We start from the raw sequence: 23,726 nt of genomic DNA, 5'->3' as shown, positions 1-23,726 counted from the left end.
CTTTTACACTTTACAGATTAATGTTTGGCTTCATGGAAGATAAATCCTCACATCTGCTTTTGCATTCAATTTGTTATGACATAGATAAAACACCTAGTGTTCTATTGTGCTTCAATAGAGCATCTATCTAGGCATTGTCCCAGACACACCCGTCCACCTTCTCAGATTCTGATTCTGTGGGAATTATTTACTATTCTGTAGGTAGTTGTAGGTGCCTGAAAGATGTATAAAGCCTGTCTTTTTTGGTAGAGGTTCAAATATCTTCCCCTGAACCCTGTGGAAAAAAACAGTTCTGCCTCTGTTTGCAATTCATTTCAACATTCCTTTGCCCCATATAAAATTTGGGCCTTTTGACTTTTCTTTTAAACCAGTTCCCTCATATGCCTGGTTCGCTCAGTTTAATGAACAAAATAACATCTTAAATGCATGATCACTTTATATTCAAAGGAGAGTCAGGATTTTACCTTTTTCTAAAAACAAACAAAAGTATCTTCTAACAGTGAAATCACTTGTGATGTAGGATTGGAAATCTTCACTGCAGAGAATGAGAGTGAAAAATAAAAAATAAAAATAATGCCTTAGTTTTATTAAATGTAGTTTTAATTGCAGACCCATCCCCAAAAGATTTTAGAGACCTCCAAGGATCTCAGATTCATACTTTGAGAGCTACTGCTTCATAGTTTGAGAAGAACAGTGTCATTTAACACAGATGATAAAAAGGATATTTTTTGAAGTCAGAAAGATGGGTGTGGGAAACCCAAAATGTATTCTGAATGAAAAATTTAAAGAAACCAAAGGGTACATTTTAGCAAAGAAAAGAGAAAATTTAAGAGGTCATGATATTAATATTCAAATATTTAGAAGACTCAGTGAAAGTGGAGATTGATTCCTCTCCCCTTGAATTCACTGGAATTTTAGTGACTTGTTTCTCAGAAATAGATTGAAGAATAAGCGACACTGTATAACTTCCAGGTCATAGAGGTGGTAGAGCTTACCTGATCACTGCTCTGGACAGTCGTCCTTGAAACCCCAGCATGTTGTGAAGAAAGAAGCTCAGGTCACATGGAGAGGCCACATGTAAATGTTCTGGCCACCAACCCAGGAAAAGGTTTAAATCAACAGTCAGAATCAACCACCAGGCGTCTGAGTGAACAACACTTCAGCAATCAGTCTTTGGAACCCTCCAGCTGAAGCCGAATAGAACAGACAAGCTGATAACTGCCAAGCTCTGTCCAACTTGCAAATCATGATGAAAATTTATGTTTTGCTTTTTTTGTTTTGTTTTGTTTTGTTTTTGCCACTAAGGTTTGTAGGTGGCTTGTTATGATAAAAGAAATATCCAAAACAAAAATAATTACTTCTTGAAGGGTTATCACAAAAATTTTTGTGACAGTTAGATGGAGTCCTATATTTGTTGACTATAGGAAAAATTTTTATAGTGAAAATCCATCCAAAAAATGCAATCATAGAATGAGCATGTTTCATGTTGATAGAATTATACCTATGGTTATCATGTCCAGTTCTTTTATTTTCCAGATGAAGAAATGTAGACTCAGTAAGGTTAAATGATTTGCTCTTCTACTCTTTAATGGCTCAGCCAGAACTAGAACCAAGGAATCCTGAATCTTAATTAACTTCATTTTCCCCTACACCATTTTTGTTGGGACGTCTTGGTTTTCCTACTTCCATAGCTCTTCAAAGAGCATGACTTCCTATTTGTCAGGAGTGTAATATAATGGCGAACAAGGATGATGGGTTTTTGACTAGATGATAGACAAAGACTAAGATGTTATTATTCCATGATGTTATTATTTCCAAGCTAAGATGTTATTATTCCATGACTTAAAAAGGACATGTGTTTTCAGGCTTATGAGAAGTAAGGGTCTTTTCTAAGCACACTACTTATACCTCTCTGTGGTCCCTGTCTCCCAAAATAGTAATTCATATAGTTTTTTTGTAATTTTTAATATTTGAGTGTTTCCACTGTTAATTATCATTCAAAGAGACTGAAAGTCTCAGCATGCATTTCTGTACTCACTAATTCATTCTACTGATATTTGTTAAGAGCCCACATGTGCTCCATGTTTTATACATTTAAGAGACTAAGACTATTAATTCCATCTCATCCAACTCCAATTCTTCCAAATGTATTTTCATCTAATTCACTTTTTGTACTTATTCAATTTTTCTTTGTGCTAATTTTACATATTTTAAAAGGGTAAGAATTAATTTACTATTTTTATTAAATTATAGATTAATTAGTAGAAAACATCAAAAGGAGTAGACTGGAAATATATTGCAATTATAAGAAGATGTAGGGACTTTTGTCGCAAGGCTATGTTGGTAAGCTGGAAATATTTAAACTGTCACCAAATGGAATATTTGCTTTCTTTTTTCCATTACTGTAGTTAAGTATATGAGATGTTTGGGGGGGGGAAATCAAAGCAAAAGGCAAATATTTTCCAGAAGGAAAAGCATTGTTAATGTTAATTGCTATTTCTGTACAAAATTTTGAGGAAAGCAATGCAGGTTAATGGTTGATAGGGCAGATCTATAACTGGAACTGCTTGGAGTCATATCTCAGTGAGTCCATTTCTTCATTGCCTTACTTAGGATGAGTTACAAACGTCTTTCCACTTTCTTCACTTGTAAAATGGGGATGACCATGATAGTATCAACTTCACGTGATTGTTACAATGGGTAATGTGGTTAATATTTGCAATGGGATTTAGAACAATGTTTTGCCACATGCTTTGTGCTGTAAAGATATTTGTGAATTAAAATATAGCCATGGGATAATACTTTGACTATTCTCCTCTTTCTTCTTATTAATTAAGAGTTCAGTTTTGCCTATTTACCTAACATTTTAGGAATAACAGTAGTCTGTCCATTTATATTTTTTCTTCTACTTTTAAATCCTCAAAAATTTTAATCATAAAACCATTTAAACTTAATCTATACTGTCCATTTAATTTTAATTTAATTACATTTAATATTTACCTCAGGATTTTTGCTTCAGGGATATTAGGGAATCTTTATTTACTTCAGGGGTGGAGCAGAGATACATTTCTAACTTTTCATTTTATTTACAATATTACCTTTCATTCATTTTTAATTCACCTAAATTTTAAATTTTTGTGTGGTGTAAAATCAGCATCTAATTTTTAATTATCCATGCAATTAGCCAGTTTCCCAGTGACATATATATTAAGGCCATCCATATAAAGACATGTCCGTATCTTTGCCATATACCGAATGTCCATATGTTCATGGCTCTAGATTTGGAGTCTTGAACGTAATCCGGTGGTCTATTTTTTTTCCTTGTGCTTTGCCAGACTTTTTTACTTTTATAAATTTATGGTAATAGCCAATCTTTACCAAGCAATGATGTATCATTCAGGACGGTAATTACCAAACTATAGAATGAAATGAGAAACTTACTTTAAAGGAAACAAACACAAGTGGAAGATATGCGATCACTGAGGAGTGAAGTAAGGCAAGAAGAAAGTGAGCAAATGGAAAGCAAGAATCAGTGAACGGTCCTCAAATAAAAAGCTTATTAATTCTCAAAGTGAAACTATTGTTAGAATTACAAGTCTAATCTCCTCGAGACTGACCATATGTGACATTCAGACAGCTGTTTTAGCCCATTTATAATCTATTTAAGATACTAGCTTCCATTACCAATGCAAAACTTGATCATTAGCAATAAACCCTGAAGAATTAGACATCATAACATGGAAATTTTCAATGGGTCTAGGATGCCCTCGTGTCACACTGACAGGTGGGATATGTAGAGCGTGTCATCCTCACCTTTCTCGGGCTTGGTTGTAGACCTAAGATAAGAAAGGGGGTGAATGAAGTCTTTGACAAAAGGAACTAAATCACTTAAAAAATGTAAATAATCAGAAAGCTGCTTCCAATGTGACACAGTTTTGTCTATACACTGTTATCTCCAGACAACAATTTGAAACGTATCCCTTCCTGTTGGCTGCTAATATTGTAATCGTGCTTTATCCTGGATTTTCATAAGAATTCTGGAGGATTTGAGGAAGGCCAATTAATCAATGCCAGAGTAGATAATGATTTATGACCAGAGTAAAAATAGGAGTGCAGACGTTTCAATGTGGTCCCTTCTCTCTGTTGACCAGAATTGTTTTTTTTTTTTTTCTTTTTCTTGGAATGACTCCAAACCTCTTGCTGGCAAAGAGGGTGTATTTTTTGAGATAGCAAAGTTGTTTATTGAGCCACTGAGTTCAGTCAGCATCAGTAACTCCCGTAGCAGAAGGAAAATTGGTAAGAAAAGGCTTAGTGTAAATCTTTGAATATGGAGGAACCCATTAGCTGGTTCAGCAAGTCACAGAATGGGACTTAGAATGTGAACACATTGCATATACAGTGTGTGTTTGTGTTTGTCTATTTTAAAATATATGGGATAGTGTCTCCCTATTCAAGCATTTTTGTTATGCTGCCACATTTGTACCTAAGTATTTTGATATGTTACTGGCATAGCACTCCCAGACAAAAGAAAAGATATATATATATTATTTCCCTGAGTTCCGTTTTTATCCTTCAAGATATCTGGTTCAGATATTCAATCAGATTTTATTACCTTTGTTTCCAAATCATAAATTGTTTAACAAATACCCCATCATTGATGTGTATCATGGATTAAGATAATATCTTATTTCTTTGATGAGTGATTATGGGATACTTCCTTTATACTGCTGAGATTTATGCTGCTCTTTTCAGCAAAAGCGAGTGTAGGATGGTGAAATGAACAGTAATAAAGTTGGCAGGCTGAATGCTGCTATGTGTGTCTAATGTCTGAGAAAGGAGTCTGCTTTTATGCAAATACAAATTGGCTGTGAAGCTTGTAATTCTAGAATCCAAACATCTAGCATGTGTCCTCTGTATGACCCAATGTGATTTGAAAGACAGAGTAGAGACAACGGGTGGAGAGGGCAAGGACTGAGAAGGAAAATATTAATGTTGTTTGTGGATACTTGTTAAAGGTCACTGCCTGTTAAAGAGACTCAGGAATGGAAGTACTGCTAAATTATAATCTTGGTAATAAAAGAATAAAGGACTGTTGTTATTATTTTTCTATAGCAACAAGGGTTAATTAATATCTAACACTGCCTTTGGTATTGAGTAAACTCATGATTTTATTTTATCAAGTGTTGTTGTGAATACTAACAGTGTTCCTTTTGTGAGAAGGAATAACAAACGGGAGGAGAGCTACAACTGATAGATGCAACTTGTAAGAAGAGCCTTCTGCAGTCTGAGAGTTGGTAGCCAAGGACCATTCTGAAACATACTAAAAAGTTACTGGGTCCCCAGTAACCACTGATATAAGAACTGGACACTGTGTCTTTGTATTCCTATAATGGGTAGCTATTGCCCAATACTTTGCTCTCTGGAATTCCCGCTATCAATTAAGGGTTCTGTCAATGTAGGCTCTGTTTTCATGACTCCATCTTTTAAACATCATCTTTGGTCCAAGAGTATAAATCTGACCAAAGCTGGTAAAAATAGAGTTCTTTGATTCTTGGCCGAAGTCATTGGTCCAGGCCTAGGAACTTGACCATAGACTAATCAGGATAAGTCTCTGAGATTTAAAACTTTAAGATGAAAAACATAGAAGGTATTAAACGCCATGTTTTCTGCCACATAGAAGAAACTTCTATAACTTTTATATTGAGAAAAATGTAGTTAGGCAAATGGCAGCCCAGCTAGTACATAGACTCCTTCAAGCCCTGCTTTTAAGAGTTCCTAAGCCTTAGCTGTATCCCCAACTTTCTTATGTACTGGATGTTCATTTATACCTTACATTTCTTGAGTTAAAATATTGCCTGTTTTGTCTAATCAAGCCAGCTTGGGATTTTGTCACTTGCAATTCGGAACCCTAACTAATATAATTGCAAAGGTCAATGATTTTCAGGTATTCTGGACAGAAGCATTGTTATGTATTAACTCTGGTGTACTATGTAAAAAATTATGGTACAAGATTTCTGTCTAGAATTGACCAAAACTTTTTTTTTAAATACTTATTTATTGATTTTCGAGAGGGGGGAGGGGCAGGGAGAGAGAGAGGGGGAGACTCAAGCAGACTCCCTACTGCGAGAGGAGCTGGATGCGGAGCTGGATGCAGGGCTCCATCTCACAACCCTGAGATCATGACCTGAGGCAACGTCAAGGGTTGGACAGTTAACCACAACTGAGCCACCCAGGTGCCTCCAAAACTTTTTTAAATAAAATTATTTATATAAACTATATTTCAAGGATTATGCTGAAGAGCTTATGATAGTTCGGTATTACACAAATTAGTACAAGCATCATTTTAATCCTTTTATAATGTTATTATGTCAAATACAAGATACTAAGTCATTCCTCTTTTTATTCCATCTCACCAAAAACTGTAGATTTTCTGTATACAAATTAGTTCAAACTTGGATGATGACTAAGTAAAAATAAAGGTGGCAAATCAAAAATAGATTTGATTTGTTTATCTCTTTGCAGAGCAAGATCTACAATATTTCCCCTGCTTTTTGTTCAGACTCACTGATACAGCAGCTACCACGTAGCAAACAATGAAGAAAGAATTCGTAGTCTTGTGGAAGAAAGTAACAGTGAAATCCAAACAGCAGAGAGAGAGAGAGAGATCTGAGAGAAGAATACCTACCTATGAGGGCTGGGTTGTGAAAATAAAAGTAATTCAAATTCAGGAAAGTATCTTAGAAAGAGAAGGCATAAATGTGTGCTAGATGTAAGTGAACTCTTTCTCCATCCTGGACGCATTCCTCACATTTGTGTTGATTTGTGATCTGTACATGCATCATTGTCCTTTGCTTTCTCTTCTCTATCTTCTTCAACTTTTTATAACTATATCCACTCATTTCCCGTATGCAGATTCAGCATACCCAATTTTCCTGAATTAGTCCCAGTTGAGCCAGAAGAAATTCCCACAGCAGCCATACTACCCTGTCCTTAATTCCAACCTAATCCAATGGGGCTTTCAATTGTTATGTTCCTATATTTACCATTAAAGGTCCAGTCATTACTTCTCTCCTAAGTGTCCCTTGCTGCTAATTTCTGTAAAGTAGAAATAATGTTTTATATCCCATGGGGCTGCTGTGATTATTAATTTTTAAAATAGAAAATGCTTTGACAAATGACCCTCATAGTTTATCTATATTTATTATTTTTATCAGTGACATCTATATTTATTATTTGCCTTCTTCCTATCATTGTTAGTATTATTGGCAAACATTATCTTCCAGGGCCTAATGATGAGTGCATCTAAAGCCCTCAAACTAACATCCTGGTGTTTACCCTGGTTTTCAGGATTGATATTCTTTCTATGGTCCTCCATCTTAGTTCATTGGTTCTGTAATTCATTTATTTAGTTAATATTTTTCAAAAAGCAGCAGATAAAAGGAGGCTTAGGTTAAAGACAAGAGATGAGGCAATGGAGGTAGCCAAAAATGACCTAGCCAGTTCAGCCTTGGGAGAGATGGAGGTAAACAGGATGGTCATATCCATATGTCATAATAAAGACATGGGTTTTTTATTCCTGAAATAGGGTGAGAAAGACCTAAGGAAAGAGGTCAGTGTCTTATAAGGCTTTTTTAAACCATGTAACCATGATCCCTGAGCTCAAGAAAAATACATGTAGGAGGAAAGACTGACATATAAACATACAATGTAATACAGGGTTCAAAGTGGAATGTATGTACAGATAAGAATGCCAAGAGCTAATAGTTATGGATACATATGACATGTGAAGCACTGTGCCAAACCCGATGGTGTGCTGGAGCTCGCTCTTATCCGTACATCGGATCCAATCTGGCATATATCTATTCAATTCTACTTTTAGTGATGCCATGGTGCTATGAATCAGGTCTTTTTTTCTTTCCCTTTCTTTTCTATTTTATTTTATTTTATTTATTTGAGAGAGAGAGGGCACAAGCAGTGGGAAGGGGCAGAAGGAGAGGGAGAAGCAGACTCCCTGCTGAGCAGGGAGCCTGATGTGGGACTTGATCCCTGAACCCCAGGATCATGACCTGAGTCAAAGGCAGACACTTAACCAACTGAGCCACCCAGATGCCCCTCTTTTCTTTTCTGTTTTCAGGGAATGTGTGCAAAGAACAAACAATGTCTGCTACATTCCAACTATTTCAATGGTGAGATCCAGTCAACCCTCACATTAAATTTACTGTACTAATTCCTCAAGAAGGTGCTTGGGAACACTTGTAGAAAAAAAAAACAAAAACAAAGATTCAAAAGAAAGATCAACAGGTTAAACTAGAGATCAGCAGACTTCACTGCTGTAACTGGTTCTCAGGCTTAGGTGATATTCAACATCTGCCTCTTTTCTCTCACTCCTTGGCCAACATTTCTGCTGCTCTGGGTTAATGAAATGGTGGGGTGACCCAGATCTTTGTACCTCAAGTGACTGAGCTCTTGGTACTGTGCCTTTGTTTGGCTATGGGCTGTTCCCAGTTAAAACAAGGCTTGAGATCACCAAGGATGCCATAGTACATCTCCAGAGGCTCAGATAGACTACTTTCTGCTACTTTGCATGAAAGCAATTCTACCTCCTCACAGTGATCAGTCAATTACGATTGCCAATATGGTAAACTTCTTGTGTGCAAGTCTATTGGCATGAGGAACTTAAAATGACCAGGTGGAAGTCATAATTTTAGAACTCTAGACCTGCCAAATTTAAAATTGCTAAGGCAAGAGGCACATAGTCTCTAAATGGGGCATTGGGAGTGATGGATTCATATATTCGAAGTATCAGAGACTCAGGACAAAATGGCCATTAGTTATAAGTATATACCATACCTGAATTCAATTCTCCAAACTAGCAAGGTATTATTTGCAAGTTAGAGCTTTACGCATGCCTTTGAGTGGTCATTGCAACATTATATTAGACTGTCAGGCTTTGAGTGGTTTAAAAAACAGTAAGGCTAATGATCCTTTGGGCTGTGCTCAATGTTATGATCACTTTTCTGCAAATTGTGTCCTTTGATCTGAAGAAATATCATATGAGATAAAATGTCAGTCAGTCAGACACCCTGTAAGCTGATATTTAAATACTGATCAAGACTTAAAGGGAGGGAAAGGAAAACACATACCAGCACATGTGTCAATTATTGCCCATTCCAGGGTAGATGAGGTCTGATGTAATCATCTTGCCACCAAGTGGCTGATTAATTTTGAGAACTGATAACACTTCAAGGGCCCATTAGCAAACTGTGTTGCTGACAAGGCAGACATTTAGCAACAAAGATAGCTGTATCAGACTTGTTAGAATACACTCATGCTATTGGACTCATGTAAAGCCACCACCTCTTTTACCATGCCTAGTCCATTTATGGGTCTCCTGTGTGAACACTGGCTCAAATGAGTACAGAGGGTAGTTGACATACTGGATGAGTCCTCCTGACCACCACCTTGTTTAGTGCCTCGCAGTTGGCATGAATGTGGGCTTCAAAGATCTACACACCCATGAGTACATCCATATGCCTTCCTCTAGATTTTTTCTTCAGTCTTGCTCTTTCAAGCCACTGATCAATCAGCCAAGCCATTTCCAACTGGTCGGGAATCTCGGTATGTCATTATCTCAGGCCACTCCTTTCCTCACGTGAGATAGAAGACCAGATACACTACACAAACTCTGCACCCTGGGAAGATTTCTTTCTTGCCACTGTCTTCCAGGATTCCTTATGCACAGGACCATCAAGATCCCTTTGGCCTATACCATGACATAGAGCAGGAAAGTTAAAAGTATCCCTGATCAAGACTGGAATGTATATTAATTACTGTCTGCTCTGGCTGTAAATATATTCATCCCATTAAAAACTCAAGGCCCAGGAAATGACCACAGGGTGAATCTATGTTTTCTCTGGAACTGGACAAGAACTCCACTCATCACTTGGCATTTCACTATAATGGGTGACCACAATGGGATTTGGGGTCCTTGGTCTCATTATAGCTGGAACCTGTAACCAACAACTTTCAAAAAATTCTGGGTATTCCACCACCCCCATTGTACATAGATTCTTTTGGGGAAGGATTGGATGAATGGCTGTAGCATAGCAGAGTCCTTCCTCAAATTCACTTGTATCTTCTTTAGTCAAGCCCAGGTCTGGAAACTGGGTGAGGAATAATGGTTTTCCACCATAGTGGTTAACATCAGTTCATCTGCCTTTAATCTTTTTTTTGGAATATATATATTAAGCTAAACCTTATTGTTTGTCCATTTTCCTGGTTCTTGCGAATACCATGGTGAATTAGCCATAACCATAGGTCCTGTGGGTCAGAGCCCCCAGGTTTCTATTCCAACCTTACTACCCATACTAGTAAATACCCTCACTCTGTGTCTGATGGTTAAATGCTACCACCTAGCCTCTGCTATTCTGTAATCATATCATCCCCACAACAGCGGGTGCAGTTTCACAACAGCATTTCTTATTATTAATATTGGCCTCCAGTGGATAGCCATGACTCCACCACTGAGCTTCCATTTGCTGGTTCCTCTTTCACTTGGTGCTTTTATTAATAAAAGAAGTGTCCTCTGAGCCCTTTTAGAAAACATAGCTATTTGGTAGGTTGTTTAACCTATCATAATAGATCTATTCTTGCATATCTACTTCTCTGAGTATTTTTGTTCCTTCCTCAACATTCTGACAATCATAGTTCTGTCATCACCAGGTACTTTGATATGAACCATCGTAATATGGACTGTCCTTCCAGGAGCCATTTAAACAGTGTATTAAGTCCAAGCCCTTGTTAGGGTGTTGAATCTGAATCATGAGAAAGAGCCCCCATATTATTTAAGCTTCCCAATCCAGCTTAGATACAACTCAATTTCTGCAGGATCGTCAAGTCCACTCCTAGCTAAGTGTTCTTGATTCTAGCTGTGACATACTAACCAGATTTTATTGTTCCCTTGATGAATAACCTCTATCCTCCTTTAGTAGAGTTAGTACTTCCTTGTTGGGTCATCCTAAGACTTGATTCTTGTTATTGATGTCCGAGCCAGGAAGGGTACTTTTCAAGGGAGATTTCAGTATGGATTCAGGGAAACAGATGCTTCTGCATGGTCTTTAGGAAAGTAGATATTGCTCTTTTCAAGCAATAGTAAGTGGCCACTTCTGTAGACACAGAAGTTTCCAGGTAATTTTAGGTTCAATGTATTCAAGCATATCTACCCAAATATCTTCATAGAGATTATGGGATTCCAGTCTCTTCCAGACTTCAGAGTAGAGACTTGACAAGGATATGATTTTATCATTCTTTGTAGCTCTGCTAGATTCACGCTTGAGTTCTAAGCCTGAACCTTAGTGTGGTCCACTCTTTGGCTCCAGATAGGAAGAGTCTCTATTAGTGCTACCATGGAAGAACTTTCACTTTCATAATATGCCTTGAGCTGGTCATTGACTTACCTGGATTTGTCATTCTCTTTCTTTAGCTCATCAGTGACACCTAACAAAAAAGCAATCAATTCCACAATTCTAAAAATAACCATTACTCCTACATTACTTGAATGCTAGAGATATCGTATAAGCCAATACACCATCTTCTACCTTCAGCCCATTCCACTTTACCACAAGGGAAGGTTTTGGTAATTGTAAGGCAGTTTTGTACCAGGAGTTACCATTCATCCAATTTTCACCAGTAATTGCACCTCTGTTGACATCTGGTTGGTAAGTGACCTCACTCCAGAATTCCCTCTGGCCATCTATTTCCTAAACCATCTCTGTTAACAACTCAACTGTGTTAGATTGGATTCCCTAGAATCATATTCTAAGATAAGCTTTGTATGAAATGGAGTTATTAGAAAGAAATAACTGAAAAAAAATTGGTATAAAAGTAGGGTAATAGGATTTGAAAAAAAGGAAGGTCAAGCAAGGGTACAATATCAAGAAAATTCTTCTAGTTCCCGGATTAGTTTTCTGTTGCTAAATAACAAATTACTATAACTTAACAACTTAAAAAAAAAAAGAGCTCACTTATTAGCTCAAGTTCTGCAGGTCAGAAACCCAGGCAGACTCAACTGGGTTCTCTGCTTAGGAGTTTACAAAGTGAAAATCAAAATTACGTCCAGGCAGAACTCATATTGAGATTCTTGAGAAGAATCTGCTTCAAAGTTCATTTAGGTTTTTGGCAGAATTTAGTCCCTCACAAGTGTAAAACTAAAGTCCCTGTTTCCTTGTTGGCTGTTAGCCAGTGGGCACTCACAGCTCCTAGATGCTATTCTACAGCTTTGCACATGTCCTCTTCTATCTTCAAGGTCAGCCATGACCCTTTGAATCCTTCAAGTACTTCATACCTCTATCTCTGATTTCTGCTACCAACTGATCTGATCTTCTGCTACCAATTGGGAAAATCCTCTGCTCGAAAAAAGGTTTGTGAGATCAAGTTAGGCTCATCTACTGTATAAAACCCTAGTTCATCTGTGATTTTGAGGCTGGTTGATATGAAGCCTCTCTATGATGTAAGGTATTTGTCTCTTATTTGGTTTATGTAGCCTTATTGTTCATTGGAACACATTCTAGTTCCTTGACCATATGTGATGGAATGTCTATGTCTATGTTCAGCCAAAAGTCAAATTATATCTGATGTACACGAAGAGAGTTGGAATTAATAGTTCTCTATAACAAGGTTAACTGATTTAGAAACTCAATTAAATCTTCAAAATCCTTTTTGCCAGGTGATATAACATAGTCCCAAAAGTAACACCATGGGGCAGAGATCATGGAAGCCATCTTAGAATTCTGTCTACCACAGTCTGCTACAGAGTTGCCACTGATAAATATTTGAGTCAATTAATTTATCTATAAAATGAAGGTAATAATCCTACATAACTCACAGGATTCTTGTAAAGATTAGAAGAGAAAATCCATTTAAACGTAGTTAATGTAGTCCTTGGCCCATAGTAAGCTATAACAATTCACTTAGGTGGTGAACTTGGTAGATTCTGGTAGCTATTCTCTAAAGATGAACCTCAAAGGACCAAGCCTCCTAATATTCATGCCCATGTATAATTCACTTCCCTGGAATCTGGGCTGACTCTTATGATTCACTGGTAAACAAATAATATGTGACGGAAATAATACTGTCTGACTTCTGATGCTAGGTCATAAGAACTCTTGTGGTTTCTATCTTTGTCTCTTGAAATGAATGTTCCAGGAAAAGCCAGCTCCCTCAGACTGTTATGTTCTGTGGAAGCTCAAATTTTTCATCTGGGGAAGGAGCATGGTGAGATGCCTGGGCAGTCCTAAGTTGTCCCACCTCGGGCAGATGATACAACTGTGATCGAAGAAGACATCTTATATGTTCACCTTCAATGTTCTAATTGAACCTTCGAACAAGTCCAGACCCTTCTAACATCTGACTGCAATCTCATGGGAGGCTTACAGAACCAGTAAAGAAAATAATAAATTGTTGCTTAAAACCACTTAAGGTTGTCACGGTTTTTTTATGCAACAACAGACAACCAAAACAGAGTTCTAAACAAGATAGTAAATTAAGTTGTCATTGTAGGATTTCCTTATAGCTCCAAGTTGAGTTATCTCTTTTCCTGGTTCCTACATGATTTTGAGGCTGGTTGATACAAAGGTTCTATAATGTAGGTGATCAGTCTCTCATTTGGTTTATGTAGCCTTCTTATTCACTGGAACACACTCCAGTTCTTTGACCACCTGCAATGAATGTCTATGTCTATGTGCAGTCAAAACTCAAATGAAATCTGACATACACAGAGTGGCTGGAGTTAATTTGTCCTCCCTTGGCTCCCACTTATTACAGAAAGACCTGTTCATTTAAGTGTTTTCAAGCTACATGTTCCTGTAGTTGGAAGTTATTACATGTTGATAGTTATCTTCACTGACATTCACCAGCCTTGATATGCCAGGGAATTTTAAATGGAACTGAGAAACAAAGGCAATACAGTTATGCAGACACTGGAATGTGAAATAACACTCCAGTGACTTAAAGAAATGGAATCAATGTAGCCCTAATAAAATATGAAGTCCCAGATCCTATTATCTCCAGTGATACTCTGGTTGTCTGTCTTTTAAAAGTGCAGATGCAATCCAGTTAGAAAAATGTCACAGCTCTCCTGCAACAAAAGCATGCTCTACATTCACAGCAATAAAGATTTCTCCATCAGTGAACATTGTTGTCTTTGGTCCCTGTCACTGAGAAGTTTCCCCCCAAATCTCATAATCAGTTTGTTTGACAAGTGGGCTGATCTCAGCCACAACAGCAGCAAATATCTTCTTTAACTTTGGTAAGTTGCCAAAATTAAATAAAGGAAATGATCCAAGAAGAGCAATAAACAAGAGAGCCTGGATGCTAGTTGAGTAGCCTAGCTTGGCATCTGTGTCCAGCAGAGTGCCTACATGTGCTATTGTCAAGGGCTTATTGATGATAAATGACAGAGAGGTCATTATTTCCCTGAACCCAACTGCAAAACCTCCTCATTCTTATAAGCACAGTCATGCCTGAAAGACATTTAAAGATATTTGTGACTGTCTAGAAACATGAAGGCTGCAGCTCTAAGCTTAATGGGCAGCAATGTGCTCTGAAGGAAACAACAGAATTACCCAAAAACCCCAGACTTCAAAATGTAGGACAGTGAAATAAGAGAAACTAAATTCATAGAAATGTAAGACCCCAAACTGAGAGGATATTGTTTAATAGGCTCCTTTATAGCAAAATTGTCAGCTGCACAAAGACTGCAAATCTATTTAAGTTAGAGATCCATATTATCTCCTAATGAGGGACTTTTTTTGCCTTGATATTTTTTCCCATTAAATCTCATTCGATAAGTCCTTAATAAAAATACAGCCATAGTGTATGCGCCTACGTGGAGGAGCTAAAGGAAATGAACCAACAAATAATCATAGAAGTAGAAGGGATTCTAGAATTTTACTACTTCCATTGTATTATCTCAGAGTTGCACGAAGCCACACAGTTCATCTGTGACAGTCAGGACTTGAATAGAAGTTCCTGCTTCTGGGTCCTTTGCTCATTCCTTTGCTTCTCCTTGATGCTGCAAATACCTATATCACGTGCAGATGCTCTGCTCTTAACTTTTGTTTCGCTGTAATTCTTGGTTATATTAATCCTTATGTGGCCAAGGTCCTAGTATTGACGTGATGAGGGAGAATGAGGAGGGAGACGTGTTCCTGTTCTACATTTATTGGGTTTTAGGGAAAACGGGGCAAGCAGCAAGTTAATAAATAAGAGAAAACTGGTAATGTTCAAATAAGGATACTCTATAGAATGTTAGAGATTATTGACAAGGGATTTTGCAAACTCTTGAAGTTAAAAGATTATTAGTCTATTCCCTATTTCAAGAAACAAAACAAAAACTTGTAAGTGTAGTCAAAAGGGGATATTAAAATCAGACCACAGCTTTACTTCTAGGCTTCATTTTGAAGCTCTCCCTGCCTCCCATACAAAGACTGTACATTCCAGCCATATGTCATTTTTCCCTATTCTCTGTTGGTTCATCCTTTATTCTTCCTAACAGAATTCTTTGGGGTTTTTCCAATACAGCAGTGTTCTCAGCTAAATATTTGCTTTCCCAGACTGCCTTGTTGCTAATGGAGGTTGGGGGAGGGGGTGGGAAGCTGAAAGGGAATGTGTGACTTCTAGCTTACGTGAGAGGAGAAGGGAGGAAGGGTTCTAGCAAAGCTCTATCCTTCCAGGTAAAACAGGATGGCTGGTATGGCCAATTTGTCTTTTTTCCTCCTCTTGACTGAAGTATATGTGTGATATTTGCAGTCACCTTGCCACCATAAAGGAAAGACATAACCTATTCCCTGAGCCATATTCAGCAAAAGCCTATTGTGAGTTTTCTTCTTATGTGACAAAAACAAACTTTTCTTTGTTTAAGCTACGGCTACTGACTTTTTTATTACTTGCAATGGGTAACATTCCTAAATGATATGTTCTCCCACTGGGGCATGATTATTTTTCCATGCCTTTTCATACACTGACCCTTTTAAAATGTTTCCTCCTTCCCTATATGAAATGTGTTATCCTACCTTTAAGAAAATGATGAACTACAGCCTCTCCAATTGAATCTTTCCTCAAATCCTCCACGAGTTATTAATTCCAAAACTTTATGTGACCTCATCGCTGTTTGTACCCACATTCATTAGATAGTTCTTATATGTTAATGATAATTTTGTATATAATCTGTATGGCCCCATTCAGGTTCTCCATAGACTCCATAGAGGTTGTATTAGCATTAATATTGATTTGTTACTTCAGTTCCCTCACATTCATGATGCTGCAAAACAGAAGTCCCTGCAAAGACAGCCCACCCACTTCTCAGGTACTGCGAACACGGTGGATGGGGCGTGCGTGCAAAGATGAGTCTCCGCCTCTGGGTTTATGCCGTTGCATCCTCAGGGGCTCTCCCGCTAACCTGTTCTCTCTGCCTGGCATTTGTTGGAGCTAATAAGTATCTCGGCTCTCTGCTCTACCTGCCACAAAGACTCCCTCTTTCTGGGAAAATGAGGCTCTGATCTGAGTACAGAAATCTAGGGCAGCTCTGAATGGCATCTGACATCCTGTGGGTCCTTGAACAATATTTCACGAATCAGTGAGACCAAGGAAGGCTAAATGACAATGTGCAAAGCTGTTTGGCTAGTTACTGGTGGAGCCAGAGCTAGAAGTTTCTTTGGCTCTTAAACCCACGCCTTCCTCTGGATGACCTTTGTGAGAACTTGGAGCATAACGAAAGCCAAACTGAGAACCCTGTTACCAGTAGGTTCATTCTTCAAGAAAATCTCTTGTTTGCAGTTAAATCTACAACGTATAGCAGCGTCTCGCATGGCCTTGAAAGTCCTTGGCTAATCCTCGAAAGCACAGTGGAAGACAGCTCTGCCTATGTTAGAGAATTTACAACGTCCAAATAGAGGTAGTGTTCTTCTCCTCATATAGGAACAAAAACAAATAAATAAACATGGGCCGGATGAGTGCAGGTGAAAAAGTATCTCACTCATACTCATATACACACGCGCACACCACACATCCATATCACCTCCTTTAGATGGATGTCAGCAAACTCCGAAGATAGAGCAAAGGGAACGAACAGAAGCAAAAAGACAGCAATCAATACTCGAGTTGCCCTGGCAACTGGCGGAGAGGAGCAAAGCTACTTCCAAATGATTCATATAATAACAATAGTCTTCGCGGAGAGTCCTGCAGTCGCACCATTAACCATCTGGCCTAAAAAACAGGAGTGCCAGGGAATTACATTATTTTATTCCTGCTTCATCTGATCCCCCAAAACCCAGGCTTCTGACCCAAACTGAATTCAGTTAAAAAAAAAAAAGAAGAAGAAGAAGAAGAAGAAAAAGAAGAAGAAGAAGACAAAAGCCACATAGAATGTGTGTTAAGACAGGGGAGGGAGACAGGAATTTCTTTTTTCTCTTTTACTATCTAAAATTTTAAAATGAGTCTTGTCTTAGCCAGCTCGGGCTGCCGTAACAAAATACCACAAACTGTGTGGATTAAACAGCAGAAATTTACTTTCAAACAGTTCCCAAGACTTGAAGGCCCACATCAAGGTGCCGGCAGATTTGGTTCCCAGAGAGAGCTTTCCTCCTGGCTTTCAGATAGCTGCCCTCTGCTACTTCGTCATATGGCCTACCCTCTGTGGCATGTGGAGAGAGAGAGAAAGAGAGGGGAGAGGTAGAGAGAGAGAGAGAGAGAGAGAGAGAGATCTCTTCCTATTAGAAAGCCAACAATCCTCTCAGATTAGGTCTCATATGACCTTATTTAACCTCAATTACCTCTTAAAGGCCCCATCTCCAAATACAACCACATAGATAGAGCTTTAACATATAAATTTGGGGTGAGAATTTATTTCATAGCTTAAAGTTTATGTATTTTTCATATGCAAAATACATTCATTTTACCTCAACAGCCTGAAAAGTCTTAACTCATTGCAGCATCAAGTCTACATTCTCAAGTCCAAAGTCCCTTCTGAATATCCTCTAAATCAGGTATGAATGAGATTCACGGTATGACTCATCCCGTAAGCAAAATTTGTCTCCAGCTCTGAACCCCTGAAACCAGACAGATTAGGTGCTTCCAAACTACAATGGTAGGAGAGGTGTGGGAGGGACATTTTCATTCTAAAAAGGAGAAACTGGAAAGAAGAAAGAGGTGACAGGCCCCAAGCTAGTTCAAAGCCTGGGAGTGCAAATTCCATTCAATCTTAAGGCTCAAAAATAATCCTCCTTGCTTTAATGCTCTGCCTTCCAGGCCTGCTGAGTCACCCCATGGTTCTTAAGGGCATCCTTCCTCCTTTGTTTCTGCAGCCTGGCCCTACCCCAGCAGCACTCTGCGGGGACCTTGCTCATGCCCTTATCAGCAGTGGCCTCCTTGTCCACTGAAAAGGAGGAGGAAGTAGGCTTGCCCCTGGAACTATGGTGGGAGTGGCATCCTTCTTGATCTCTGAACTGACTCTGGAGTCAACCTTCCTTTTTCTCAAAGTTTAACACACATGTTTGCAGCCTTCCTTCAATCCCTCCTGTTTTCTCCGTTTCCCTTGGTCTGGTGTTTCTGCTGGTATAATCCTGTCTCTGATCCTGCCTTCTGTTGAGATGGTTGATTCAAATCTTGCCTCGCACTTGAAGAGGACCCCTTTTCGGCAATAGGCCTGAGCAATGGAGACCTGAGTGAGGTCAAAGGACCCACGGCGACCACAGGGCCGAATACAAACAGGCTCATAAGGCGACTCACCTCAAAATGTCCGTAAGCCCTAGCTGACCAATGGGCTGCTTACAACCGGGCACAGGTACCAAAAAAGGAAAATCCCATACGTTCCCACACCACCTCACTCTCCGCCCTTTAACTACAGCCTCCTACCCACCCTGCCTCGTGGCAGAGTCTCTCCTCTGCTGTCCTGCCCGCCCCTCCCTTGCAGTATATTCAATAAACTTCCATCTGCTTTGTTCTGCCTGGGGTGAATACTTTCACCGCCCGCCCCTCCAGCCTCCATCCACTTGGTTACCCCACATCTGGTGGCCTATACAGGGACCCTCTGCTGGCCCAGGACTGTCCCTGGATTCTTTGGGAATTTCTCAGAGCTTTCCCTCAGTGGACTGCTTCCTTGTGGAACTGACGACCTCCAACTGAGGTTACTCCTTGGTGAGGATCTGAAGTGCCAGGCTGCCCTGGCCCTACAAGGTGAGGGATTTCCCCTCTTGCTCTCTGGAGGGATCCTTCCCTCCCTCTCATCTCCCTTTTTGGTCTTTCAACAGTCTAACCCTTGTACTCCTCAGACAACTGAAGGTCTCTGGCCAGGGCAGCTCCTCAGTGTGGTCTGAAGGTCTGAGGCTGAACAGACGGGACTGCCCATATCTGTGAGGGTGAAGGACCCTCTCATCTCCTCTCTTCTGCTCCGTCCCCCTGAGGCCTCCTTTCCGACGGTGCAGCACGACTGACTGTGACAGCTTGTCCAGGGCAAATCCTCCCACGTTACGGACTCTGCTGGGACCCTTTCCTGAGCTGACTCTCAGCTACCTGGCTTTGTTGGGAATTGGCAGCTTGTCTTTCCACTCTGGGACAAACCCTCTCTATTCTTTTGGACTCACTCTTGGGCTGGAATAAATTTGAGCCCTAAGGCCTTGACCTCTTTTACCAGAACTCCTCCGAAAGGTCAGAAATCTCATATATCCAAACCTTCATTGCATTGTCCCAAAATTTTCTTCCCAGAAAATTCCAGTACCCCTTATGTGTGGAGGCCAGGCAGGGTCTACAACCATTCACATGAAAATTCTTAGCAACAGGACTTCTGCTCTCCTGCAGTTCACCTTGCAATACCCCCATCGTGGCAGTAAAACAGTCCGATGGCCCATACGGAATGGTACAGGACCTCAGAGCTATCAATGAGGCCATTATCCCTATTCATCCAATTGTTCCTAACCCTTATCCCCTCCTAGTACTGATCCCCTTGGACACTCTTTGGTATACTGTGTTGGATCTAAAAGATGCTTTCTTCTGCATATCAGTGTACCCAGATTCCAAGTTCCTCTTTGCCTTTGAGTGGCAGGACCACTCAGGTCCTGTTGGGTAGGTAACCAACCAAGTGACCCAACAGCTAACTTGGACTGCCCTCCTTCAGGGCTGTAGGGACAGTCCACATATATTGGACAAGCCCTAGCCAAGGATCTGTCCACCTTTCAGCTTCCCAGAGGCAGTGCCTTACTTCAATATGTTGATGATTTACTTATTGCAGCTCTTACCGAGCCCCCCAACTGGGCACAAAAATGAAACTAAACATATACCATTTCAGCTTCTGCCTTCCATGCAGTCCACGCCCACGCTGCTATTTAGAGAGAGGGGCTTCCTCATGACCCAAAATACCTTAGTCAAACATACCTCTGAAATTTTGGCCTTGCTAGAGGCAGTTATTCTCCCTGCCCAAATAACTATTATTCATTGCAAGGCATGTCAAAAAGATAATGACTCAGTCTCTGTTGGAAACAACAGAGCTGAGAGACAAGCAAAGGCAGTTGCCAGGCTGCCCCTTCAAGCCACTTTGGTTCCCAGTCTAAATCCTTTTTCCCCATAATATTCTCAGGAAAAAACCCAGTGGACATTTAAAAAGGGCTTTCCCATATCCCAGAAGGTTGGCTACAAGGCCCCCATAATAAACTGTTATGCCAAGGAATGTTACAACAGAAATTTCTTCATAACTTGCATCGGGCAAACCAGGACATCCCCCCAACCTTGCAGGCTATCTCCCAGATGTGTTCTACCTGTTGTCCCATCACACCAGAGGGGGCCCATAAATCTCTCCCACTTCTTCAGTGTATCTGTAGATGAGGGACTCTACCAGGGGAGAATTGGGAGATAGATTTTAAGCACATATCTCACCTGCAAAGGGTTCAGGTATCTATTGGTATTTGTAGACACCATTATGGGGTAGATTGAAGCCTTTCCCACTAAAACAGATAGGGCTTCGGAGATCCCCACTCTTCTCCTCGATCACATCCTTTCCTGTTTTGGGCTTTTCCGCTCTTTACAGTCAGACAATGGCCCAACTTTTGACTCTCAAATAACACAGGGAGTTAGCAAATTCCTCCAGAGAACATACCATCTGTAGGCAGCTCATCTGTAAGACTGTGGGTGCAGTCCTCCTGTAAGGTGGAAAGGACCAACCAAACCATAAAAAGACTCCTCACTAAACTTATGCATGAAACTCAATAATCTTGGCTGACCCTCCTTCCCCTTGCATTATTAAGGTCACGTTTCACCCCAAAATCCACAACCCATCTCAATCCATTCTGGGTTCTTTATGGGAAACCTTTCCTCCAAACAAATCTTTTATTAGACCCTGAAAGCCACCATCTCACACAGTATGTTATATCCCTCGGGCAAACTGTCTCCACCATTAATGACCACCAAAACCAGTGCAGTTGAAAACCTGACTCCTCGTTCTCAGGTAACATACATCCAAAACTTACATCCAGGGATTTGGTATACCTTAAGACTCTTTCACAGGATGAAAAGTCACTGGAACCTCTCTGGACTGTGCCCTATCAAGCTCTCCTGACCACTCCAACACTGGTAAAATTTCACGGCTTCTCCCTGTGGATCCATCTTTCCAGAATCAAGACTGCTTAGTCCACAGATGAGGAGCCCTCCACCAAGCACAGCTTCGAGCCATTCGAGATCTATACCTGTTATTCAAATGAGACTCAGGTGATACACACTCAGAGATGTGGAGGCCCATGAATCTGGCCAATCCCCATTCTCTTGTATGCAATCATTCTAAGATATTATCTTAGAAAAACTCCCTAGATACTTTCCTCTCCAAATTCTCATGATTCTCCTTCCCGGTTCCAAGACTTCATTCTCAACCTTTTCCTTCAGGGTGACCTCTCTGAATTTACTTGGTCAGAAATCATTACTTACTTGGAGCTGTCCCTGCCCTTGATGTCTTGCTCTCACAATACAATCATCACCCCTTTTTGGGTTGATCTTTGTTTTTCTCATTGTAAACTTCTTTCAGTATATATCAAATCCTAAATGTGGATTTCTATGCTCACATAATTGGCTCTAATCCAAAATAGCAAAAAGACCTGCCCATTGTGAAATATCACTCCTCTTCTGCTCTTCTTATATTGTTTGCTGTCACTTTCCACTGGTAATACTAAGGCTCCCCTAAGGAGGCACAATACCTCCTCCAAACAGCCAATTCAACCTATTCCTCCAATTGTTGGCTATGCCTAGATGCCTCCTATGCCTCCTAGATGCCTCCTGGGAAGTGGCCTGGATCTACTTCCCAGGCCCTAAAGAATGGACACTGAATGCTCATTTTGGCAGCACATATACTAAAATTGGAATGATACAGAGAAGATTAGCATGGCTCCTGCACAAGGATGACGCACAAATTTGTAAAGTGTTCCATATTTAAAGAAAAATAAAAATGGATATCAATAAGGGCCTCCTTGGCCTACACTGTAACCAAAGTTCCCAAAGCTAATATGCCCCAGGCAGTCTTAGATTATCTATGGCAATCTCAAACAGATTTCAAACTTTGCATTCCACCAACCCACTTGTCTTGGAACCTCGCATTTCAGCCATTTAAGCTACCCTTACACGCATCCATTTGCATGACGGCCACAAGACCACAGGAAATATCAGTTAGATTCTCTAATTCCCCCAGCCTAATTGTTCCCCTTCAATCTCTTTGGATGCAAGGAGCATCACAGTTCTGCCAAGGCAGAACTTTAAAACTGCTCAACTCCTGCACTTTGTTTACAACCCACAAAATGGGGACCCTGCCAATTCTTTCCCCAAAAAACTCCTCAAACATGTCACCAGATGTATGCTTTTCTGGGAAAATCATACTTCTCCTTTCCATCTAAGATCACACCAGAATGGTCTTTACATCCATATTTTAGCCAACGTTCTGTTCATGATTATGTATTGTCTAAGAAGATGGATACTTTCTCTCCAGCTCCCCTTTGCTTTTTTGAGCTCCCACCAAAATTACCTTTAGCATCCACATTTCTGTCAACAGTTCCTTCTTCTCAATCTAGGGTTTTTCTAGCATGTACCTCAAACTCTTCCAGCCTCTACCCACTACCCAGTTCTAAAGGCACTTCCTTTTTTATAAGTATTTGTCACAGTAGCACTCCATTTCTCAGTCCCAAAGTCTGTGTTAGTCAGCTTGGGCTGTCATAACAAATACCATAGATGGGGTGGCTTAAATGATAAAAATTTATTTCTCATATAATTCTGGAGGCTGGAAGTCTCAGATCAAGGTCCAGCAGGGTTGGTTTCTGGGGAGAGATCTCCTTCGCTTGCAGACAGCCTCCTTCATGCTATTTCCTCACATGGCCTTTCCTCTGTGGCATGCTTCTTTTCTACTCTTCTGTTCTTCTTATAAGCCTACCCATCCTACTGGATTAGGGTCCTACCCTTATGACCTCATTTAACTTCAATTACCTCTTGAAGGTCCTATCTCCAAATACAGTCGTATTGGGAGTTTGGACTTCAACATATGACTGGGGGAGGAAGGGTCACAATTCACTTCCTAGAAGGACTGTATACAACATACAACTTTTTCTAAAACACAACTTGATGAAAAGGAAATAAGTATTTCTGGGTTTAGGAAATGGACATGAATGGACATGAATAGATAGCATGATTTCCTTTTATTATAATAAAGT

At 39.9% G+C, this 23,726-nt stretch overlaps 1 non-coding gene across 1 annotated transcript; it reads left to right on the top strand.

The window, feature by feature from the left end:
- Positions 1-22,358: 22,358 nt before the first annotated feature.
- LOC112834277 (U6 spliceosomal RNA) lies at positions 22,359-22,465 on the top strand. The gene has a single exon (XR_003210826.1). It is a non-coding gene; the product is annotated as a U6 spliceosomal RNA (small nuclear RNA).
- The last annotated feature ends 1,261 nt before the right edge of the window (positions 22,466-23,726 follow it).

This window comes from Callorhinus ursinus, unplaced genomic scaffold, assembly GCF_003265705.2.
Source record: "Callorhinus ursinus isolate GAN/ISIS: 27379988/994484 unplaced genomic scaffold, GSC_fseal_2.0 scaffold1, whole genome shotgun sequence".
Lineage (NCBI taxonomy): Eukaryota > Metazoa > Chordata > Mammalia > Carnivora > Otariidae > Callorhinus > Callorhinus ursinus.
The sequence above is the reverse complement of the archived record's forward strand: the minus strand, read 5'-3'. Positions and strand labels throughout refer to the sequence as shown.